General features: G+C 44.0%; 1 pseudogene; it reads right to left on the minus strand.

Annotated features, from left to right (window-relative positions):
- Nucleotides 1–1,083: 1,083 nt before the first annotated feature.
- LOC118005496 lies at nt 1,084–1,962 on the minus strand (annotated as a pseudogene).
- Nucleotides 1,963–8,722: the final 6,760 nt, after the last annotated feature.

Genomic DNA, 8,722 nt, shown 5'->3' on the forward strand with positions numbered 1-8,722 from the left:
TCTCTCTCTCTCTCTCTCTCTCTCTCTCTCTCTCTCTCTCTCTCTCTGTTTCTTTGTCTGTGTATGTGTGTGTTGAGAGGGGCAGTCACTATGCTTAGTGTTTCAAAAACTTACTTATTGCCACAGATGTCCATGTCTGAAAAGTCAAAGCTCTGCACAGTTTATGGCACAAAAATAGGATTTGACCTGCATTTGCCAATATTAAACAGTTGTATTTCCTATAGATTTTACTAAAAATGCCCTAAAATTATTTCTAGGACTTGACAATAAGTGTAGATTCCCAATTAGTCAATAGAAGGGAAAGGGGGATTTTTAGTAGGTCAGAAACATGACACTATCTTTTTTTCTGTTTGACAGAGAGCACAAGCTGGGGAAGGGGCAGAGGGAGAGGGAGAGGGAGAAACAGGTTCCCCACCCAGCAGGGAGTCTGATCCTGGGACCCTGGGATCATGACCTGAGCTGAACGCAGATGCTGAACCGACTGAACCACCCAGGCGCCCCAAAACATGACATTATCTTAACATGGACTGACTTTTTAAGTCTCGGAAAGTTAAATAGATCTTTTGATGTGCACATACTGGTGTGTTCTGCAGTGTCACTCAAATGCTGGACAGCTTTCTTCACACCACTCCGTTTAGATAAGAGAACCTAATTCTGCACTGCATCTCCATCACACTCCGCTACCAAGTGCGGCCACAGGAGAGCCAGGGTTGTGTGGAAAGGCCGTGGTCTCCCCTAGCCTCCCTGTGGGGAAGGGAGTGTTGGCGCCCAGGTCCTGTCTTCTCTGACCCTGGAGCCGGCCATGGGTGGAGTCTGCCCAACACTGTTGCTGGGGTCACCTTTACCTCTATATTGGTTGAGACTTCCAGAAATGACCATTGCCCACTTTCCTGTTCTTCCTCTACTTCCTTGGCCGCTCCTTCTCAGGCTCCCATTCCAACTTCATCTCTTCCCAAGCCAGAAATGTTGGCACCCTTCCAGACTCAATCCTAGGCTCTCTTCTTTACATATTTAGCTGCTATGTTGCTCGAGACCTACCAGTTTTTTTACACTTGTTTCTTGAGCTGTGCCCTCTTCGGCCCCTTGGAAATGCTTTCATCTCCACTCCCTCCTTTCCTGATAATAATATTGCCATTTCTGTTTTTTATGGCGTTGGCTTGCTATCTCTTATTTCTTATAAGTGCTCATATAGTTCGGTTTGTTTTTGTTTTAAGCTCATTTGGACATTTCTGGTCATTTGCATTTACCGAAATGACTGATATACTTGATTTTATTGTTCCATATTGTATTCATGCTATATCATTTTATTTTTGATGGTTCTTTTCCTTCTCTTTTGCTTTTATGATGTTGCTATCCATTCCATTTTTTTGTCCTTGCTAATTTGGACATTCCTTTGTACTTTTCCATTCTTTTAATGGCAATTTATTCTCTGGCATTCTTTTTTTTTTTTTTAAGCACTTGTTAGCATTTAATGAACCACCCCCCCAACGTAGCTTCAAGCTACTAGAACGCAGGCGCCCCCGACACCCTTAGTCTTCTCCTCTGCTCTTCTACTGAAGAATTTGGCCTTCATGATGACAGGCTGTTTGGGGAGTTTTCCCTTTCCCAACACTTTGTAGTAGCCTGATCACACCACATCAATGATAGGAGCAGCTCCAGTCTTGTTTTTGGCGGCATTTACCCGTGTCTGCTCACCGACTAAGGTCCACAGTTTATCAAGGTTGACAGTTGGGCAGAAGCTCTGGTTCCTCTTTAAGTGATAATGTCTCATACCAACTTTTCCGAAGTAACCTGGGTGATATTTGTCGAAGTTGATCCTGTGGTGATGCATGCCACCAGCATTACCCTGGCCTCCTGAGTGCTGCCGGTGCTTGCCGATGCGGCCGTGGCCGTGGCTTATGTGGCCCCGAAGTTTCCGGGTCTTCCTCAGTCTGGATGGCATGTCGGCAGCCCAGACGGAAAAAAGAAGTATTCTCTGGTATTCTTAATTGACTATTTTGTTAACATTATTTGAAAACAAGACCCCTCAACTCTTTTCTCACTAAGACAGTTTATTTTTCCTTGCATCCCCTACTCCAGTAAGATGCGATTGTTAGACTATTTTAACTTCCCTTCCCTCTCTGGCCCCAGTTGAGAAATTTCAAATGTTCTTTCTCCATTCTGCCTCCATGTTCACCACATCGATGCCTAGGTGACTCCAAAATAGTTTAGTTCTAGATTATTATTAAAATTACCATTCCAGCAGCTTCTTTTAAGAATACTTACCTAAAAAAAAAAAAAAAAAAAAATCCTTATCTAGTACTCATGTATTCCAAGAGGTTTGTTTATGATTTTTTTTTTAAGATTTTATTTAGTTATCTGACAGAGAGACAGCGAGAGAGGGAACACAAGCAGGGGGAGTGGGAGAGAGAGAAGCAGGCTTCCCGCTGAGCAGGGAGCCCGATGCGGGGCTCAATCCCAGGACCCTGGGATCATGACCTGAGCCGAAGGCAGACGCTTAACGACTGAGCCACCCAGGCGCCCCTATGATTGATTTAGATGAAAACATATTATTACTTATTTGCAGACATCCAATCATTATCCATTTAAACTTTAGCACATGAGGCCTCTGTTTCTGTTTATTCATCATTTGGTTAGTATGATTTAAGTATTTTCCTCAAATAGGTCATGTGGTTGTTAACATTTTTTAATTCTTAAAAAATGAAAAAAAATTTTTGTTTACTGATGAATGAAATCCTGGCTGGATATGAGGTTCTGGGGTGATAGTCCTGTACTCTCAAAAGTCTCTAGATGTTATTTCAACATCCTCTGTCTTCTAGGACTTCGAATGTTGTATAAGAGAAGTCCAATACTCGTCTTATTTTCTATTTATAGAAAATTTACTCTTTCTGAGTGGAAACTTAAGATTTATCTTTCATTCTAGAGATTTAGAATTCCACCAAGGTATGTTTAAGTCTGTATATCAGCCATTGCCAGAATGATGCTCTGGAACAAACTACCACAAAAGTCTCATCAGCATTAAATTATAATTATTGGTTACTCACATATCTGTAAATCTAGGCTGGGCTTGACTCTAACATTCAGGTTGGTTCCAGGCCACTTGATGTATTTCTCATCCTTTTTAAAAAAAAAAAAAAATTTTTTTTTAATTTAATTGACAGAAAGAGACAGTGAGAGCAGGAACACAAGCAGGGGGAGTGGGAGAGGGAGAAGCAGGCTTCCCACGGAGCAGGGAGCCCGATGCGGGGCTCGATCCCAGGACCCTGGGATCATGACCTGAGCCGAAGGCAGTAGCTTAACCAACTGAGTCACTCAGGCGCCCCTCTCATCCTCCTTGAGTCAGGAGCGTCCCAGAGCGTGCTCTCATGGCAGAAAGCAGAACAGGAGGATGTGAAAATAAGGGAAGCCTTGTTTAAAATGGCATTGGGAAGCCCTGAAGGGGGAGCTCTTGGTGCACCTGGCTGACATGTGACTCTTGATCTTGGCGTTGTGAGTTCAAGCCCCACATTGGGTGTAGAGATCCCTTAAATAAATAAACTTAAGAAAAATTCCAACCACCATTAAAAAAAACAACTAATAAAAGCTGACCTTCCCTTCATGTCCTTGGACTTACCTAGGGTTCACCATCACTTGTATGTCCCAAAGTGCAATTGCTCTGTTATTCCTCAATAAACTAATTTGACTAGTAAAATAACTGGCTTTTTTATTTTTGAGGTTGACAACGGTGAGCCCCCTGTGCAGGGAAAATTGAGGCTTCTGCTTGTATTATGTCCATTGGCCCACGTGAAGCACATAACCAACCCCAAGTCAGGAGCTTGGGAAGAACAATCTGCTTATCTGTGTTAGATGAAGGGGGAGGGAATTGGTACTTGTTGCACCAGAACTTAATCAACTATAATTTGTTTCTAGATCACCTACTAAGATTCTCATGGAACCTACTGGGAACTTGGCATACTTCTTCAGTCTGCAAACTTGGGCCTTTGTTTTGTTCCAGGGAATTTTCATTTATTATTTGCTTCATTATGCTTCTCCTTCACCAGTTCCCTTTCCTTCTTCATGGCCTGCTTTTGCTTGTTATGTCTCCTAGATCTATCCTCCACCAAGACTCTTACCTTTTCCCTGTAAGTTCCACTTTTTTGTCTTTTTGAGATATTATGCTTTGAGATATTTCTTCCCTTCATCCAGATTACTGACTCTGGCTGCAAGAGTAGCCATCCTCCCCTTTAATTCATCTGATGTATCTTTAAGTTTCAAACCACAGCATCTGGTTTCACAGAGTTTGTACGTGTGGGAAGAGGTGTGCGTGCACAGGATGACCAACTTAGCCTGGTTTGCCCAGCACTGTCCTGGTTTTAGCACTGAAAGTCTCACATCCCTGGAACTCCCTCAATCCCAGGCAAACTGGGACAGTTGGTCACCCGAATGCTGTACTTGAATCTCTTTAAATTCTAGTTTTATTTTTTATTTGTTATCCGTCTTCTCTGACAATTCTGTTTTTGCTGGGCGCCTGCTCTGTTTGATCTTTCTCCTTCTGGCTGCTTGTAAATTCTAAGATGTCTGGTTATTTTTTTCTTTATCTACTGTACTGAGACCATTTGGGTCTCGCCTGTCATATACCAGGGCTTGAAACAAATTCAGTCATTAGCTTTCTTGGGAGAGAGAAAAACTTACACCACCAGGGTAGCAAGAGAAGAGAAGGCATGGGTCCCTTTGCTCCTGTCATGCATTCGAGGAGACTACCTGTGCCCCCATACCTTCCTGGATACACGGTGTGGGGCCACATTCCAGTAGAGGGACCCGAGCCCTTATTGCTCTCCTTTCGAACAAACATGAGAAAACAACCTTGTCAAGGAAGGGACACACAAATTGCTTAGGTGCCACGCAGTCTGGAGCTGGACACGAGATATTTAAAGAAGTTGTCTGGGAATTCCAGCCTCTGGCACCTGAGGTCTGTTGGGAGACACTTTTCCATGGGTTTCTCTTGTTTCTGCACATCTTGTGAGCAGAAACACTGATAGCTTTTATTCTGAGCTAACTTTCCAAGAAAGTTTGTAGAGTGAACAGCCTTAGGAGATAGAGAACACGTCTCCATATGGAGCCAAAGAAAAATGTGTTTGTTGACGGTATAATAATGTCTCCCTTTAGAGCAAAAACTGGGCAGGTTTGCTTGCAGCCCTCTTTAAGAGACTGGTATTTCCTAAGCTTGGTTCCTCCCCTGCGACACACCTCCACTGAACGTGCAGCATCCACTTGGGACCACCTCTGTGTTGCCCCAGTGGGACGTGGGGGGCAAGAGAACCGACGCAAACAGGAAGCGCGTGCTGTCTGTTGTGCTACGGGGAATCACATCCTTTGCCTCTGACCCAATGTTATTGTGATTTCTGCCAGCATCCGTGAACTTGAAGCAGACTCACTTGTTAGCTTGCAGGCAGGGGAAGTCTCATACCCTTCCCAGTTCTCACCGGAGCCCGTTAGGGGTGTCCTGCTGCCCCGTCAGGAATCCTTCAGTGGAAGCTTCCCCGACTCCGCTCCAGCCTCAGCTGATTCGTGGTCCCAGCAAGCCAGAATGAGGTCACTTTGGGATAATTCTGCTCATTTCAATACAGCAGATAACTGGCAACTCCAGGGTGGTTGATCATCTTTGACCGCTATATGGAGGAAGTCCCACTCTATGAAAGGGTTGTCTTCTAAGTATGATTTGTAAGTTTTTTTTTTTTTTTAAAGATTTTATTTGGGGCGCCTGTGTGGCTCAGTTGGTTAAGCGACTGCCTTTGGTTCGGGTCATGGTCCCAGGGTCCTGGGATCGAGCCCTGCATTGGGCGCCCTGCTCAGCGGGAAGCCTGCTTCTCCCTCTCCCTCTGCCTGCCGCTCCCCCTGCTTGTGCGCGCTGTCAAATAAATAAATAAAATCTTAAAAAAAAAAAAAAAAAAAGAAAGGTGCTCCTGAGGTCACACCCCATACCTAGAGAATCTTAAAAAAAAATAAAGATTTTATTTATTTGACAGAGAGAGCGTGCACATGTGTGTGCACAAGCAGGGGGGAGGGGCAGAAAGAGAGGGAGAAGTGGACTCTCTGCTGAGCAGGGAGCCCGATGTGGGACTTGATCCCAGGACCCTGGGACCATGACCTGAGCCAAAGGCAGTCGCTTAACAGACTGAGCCACCCAGGCGCCCTATAAGTATTTTTTTTTTTTAGGATTTTATTTATTTCAGAGACAGCACAAGCAGGGGAGCAGGGTGGGGGGGAGGGCAGAGGGAGAGGGAGAAGCAGGCTCCCCACTGAGCAGACATGGGGCTCGATCCCAGGACCCGGAGATCATGACCTGAGCCAAAGGCAGACACTTAACTGATTGAGCACCCAGGTGCCCCTGATAAGTATTTTTCTATGAAAATAACTTTATAAACAGCAGTTATATCTAGCCCTAGTTATTTTTTTAAAAAGATTTTATTTATTTGACAGAGAGAGAGCACAAGCAGGGGGAGGGGCAGGCAGAGGAAGAGAGAGAAGGAGGCTCCCCACAGAGTAAGGAGCCAGATGTGGGGCTCAATCCCAGGACCTTGGGATCATGACCTGAGCGGAAGGCAGAAGCTTAACTGACTGAGCCACCCACGCGCCCCAACATAGCCCTAGTTATTTCCAGACTGACCCAGTAAATTTATTACGCAGCTCCAGCTTAGTGGTTAAGATTATGGGTTCTGGAGGCAGGCTATCTAGATTCAAATCCTGGCCCCTCCATTAGGTAGATTAGTTACAGTATCCTCTCAGTTGTCTCGCTTGGAAATGGAGTTTACAACACTAACCACCAATAGGGTCATTTTGAGGATTAAATGAATAATGCATGTCTTGTGAGCAACTCCTTGCCAGGCTGCTGTGATAACCATTCGATAATCTGGCTGCTATATACAGTTTAAGCAAGCTTGATCACCACCTGTCATCTTGCTGTTATTAGAGTAACATTAGCCTTGCTCTGCCCACTCAGTTCTCCCGGGTGAGAAGGCCAGACCTGTGGGGAGGGGTCTGCAGTTTTCTAGCCCTGCCGGAGAGTGGAAGGATGCCCCTACAACCAGGGAGCAGTATTATGAAACTTGCTTGGCCCACATCTGAATTACATCTTCTAACATATGAGCGTCCCATACAAAGAGAATATAATGATGTCCAACTCTTTGACTGAATCTTTCAGATGGTTCCAAACTCTGGCAGAGATGCCAGTTCTTAGCCCCCCTCAAGCACCAACACATAGTTAAGTGACAGGCTGTAATCTGTCATTTCATCCATACGTCTTGGGGTCTCTCCAACCATATGCTGAGCCCACCGTGTATAGGTCTATGTCTTGCCCTCAGTGAGGCAGTGGAGAGGGCAGTGTGGGAAAGGACATGGTCTCTTACCCCAAGAAGCTTGGGTCCAAATCTGGGCTCTGATACTTTATAGGTAGGTGACCTTTAGCTCCCAAGGCCTTGTTTCCACATCCATAATTGTACCTTCCTTACACGGTCCTTGCAAGGACTGAGTGGGTTACAACAGAACAGTGCCTAGCATGTAGTAAGAAGAGCGCAAAGAAATCCTGTATTTTATAGCCCAGGTGTTTTCCAAGATGCGACGAAAGCAGTTAAGTACATTTTCCCTGTAGATGAAATACTGAAGTTCTGGAGATGAAGGATTATTTTATGGAAAAAGATATTTACCTGAAACACTACTGGGACTGTCAAGGATGTCCTCATCCTTACCAGTGAGAATAAACTCAGCTTCTGCTAATGAGCGGTGGCCGCGGTGCTATTTCAGGAGGGAGCACACAACAAAAACCAAAGACAAGATTGGTAACGGTTGGAAGGTGGGAGAAGTGGGAATAGGACCTGAAGACAGCCTATCCAGCAAGGAACCTAACATGTTTAGTTATTTGTAAGAAAACAAAAGTTTCTTAGGAGAAGTAGATGTTTTTCCCGAAATTTTCTCAAAATAGAAATTGAAAATGGGATAATAGGTTTTTTTTTTTTTATCATTTATGAGTAAGTACACATTCTCTGTGCAGATACACATCCCTGGACTCTAGGGGCTGGGCAATACTTTTTCATCTGGAATCTTATCTCCATCATCTTATGGTCTGTGTTCTGCCCTCTGACTTGTGATAGGGTGACAGGCCACCAAAATCTTGAACCTTCTGTTTCCCAATCTCTTTATTACATATTCATCTTTGCAAATATAACATGCATTATTCTATCGAGACTTTATCATACTGGGAATGTAGCTTAAATTGCTAAAGGATGAAATTACATGAGTTGTGAATAAGATCTAGATTCTGAAGAGGGATTTTTCTTTTCTTTGGTGTCTGTATCTCCCCATCCCAGCTGGGGCCTAACACAGTACGAGGCACATAGGAAGTCCTCCCTGAACAGTTGTGTGAATAAATACACACTCTGAGATTTTACTTCAAGGGTGCTTACCTTTCTGTTCATCAGTATGGCAGTTGCCTCAAATTACCAACCCTGATGGGGATGATTAGAAGGAAATAATCATAGATCACCAACAGTGATGTGACACAAACCTTAATTTATTGTCTGGGAAGGGAGCGCCGCATTACTCAAGGACAAGTTCACCTATGTCACAACATATATTTAAATTTCACAAATCTGTTATATGCATATTTTTTGAGAAATACCGTACAATACTGTACATAAATGTTCTCTTCCCAATAATTTCCATAATAGTTTCCTTTCTCTAGCTTACT

This window comes from Mirounga leonina, unplaced genomic scaffold (assembly GCF_011800145.1).
Source record: "Mirounga leonina isolate KUSES-001 unplaced genomic scaffold, KU_Mleo_1.0 Mir_101595, whole genome shotgun sequence".
In the NCBI taxonomy this organism is placed as follows: Eukaryota; Metazoa; Chordata; class Mammalia; order Carnivora; family Phocidae; genus Mirounga; species Mirounga leonina.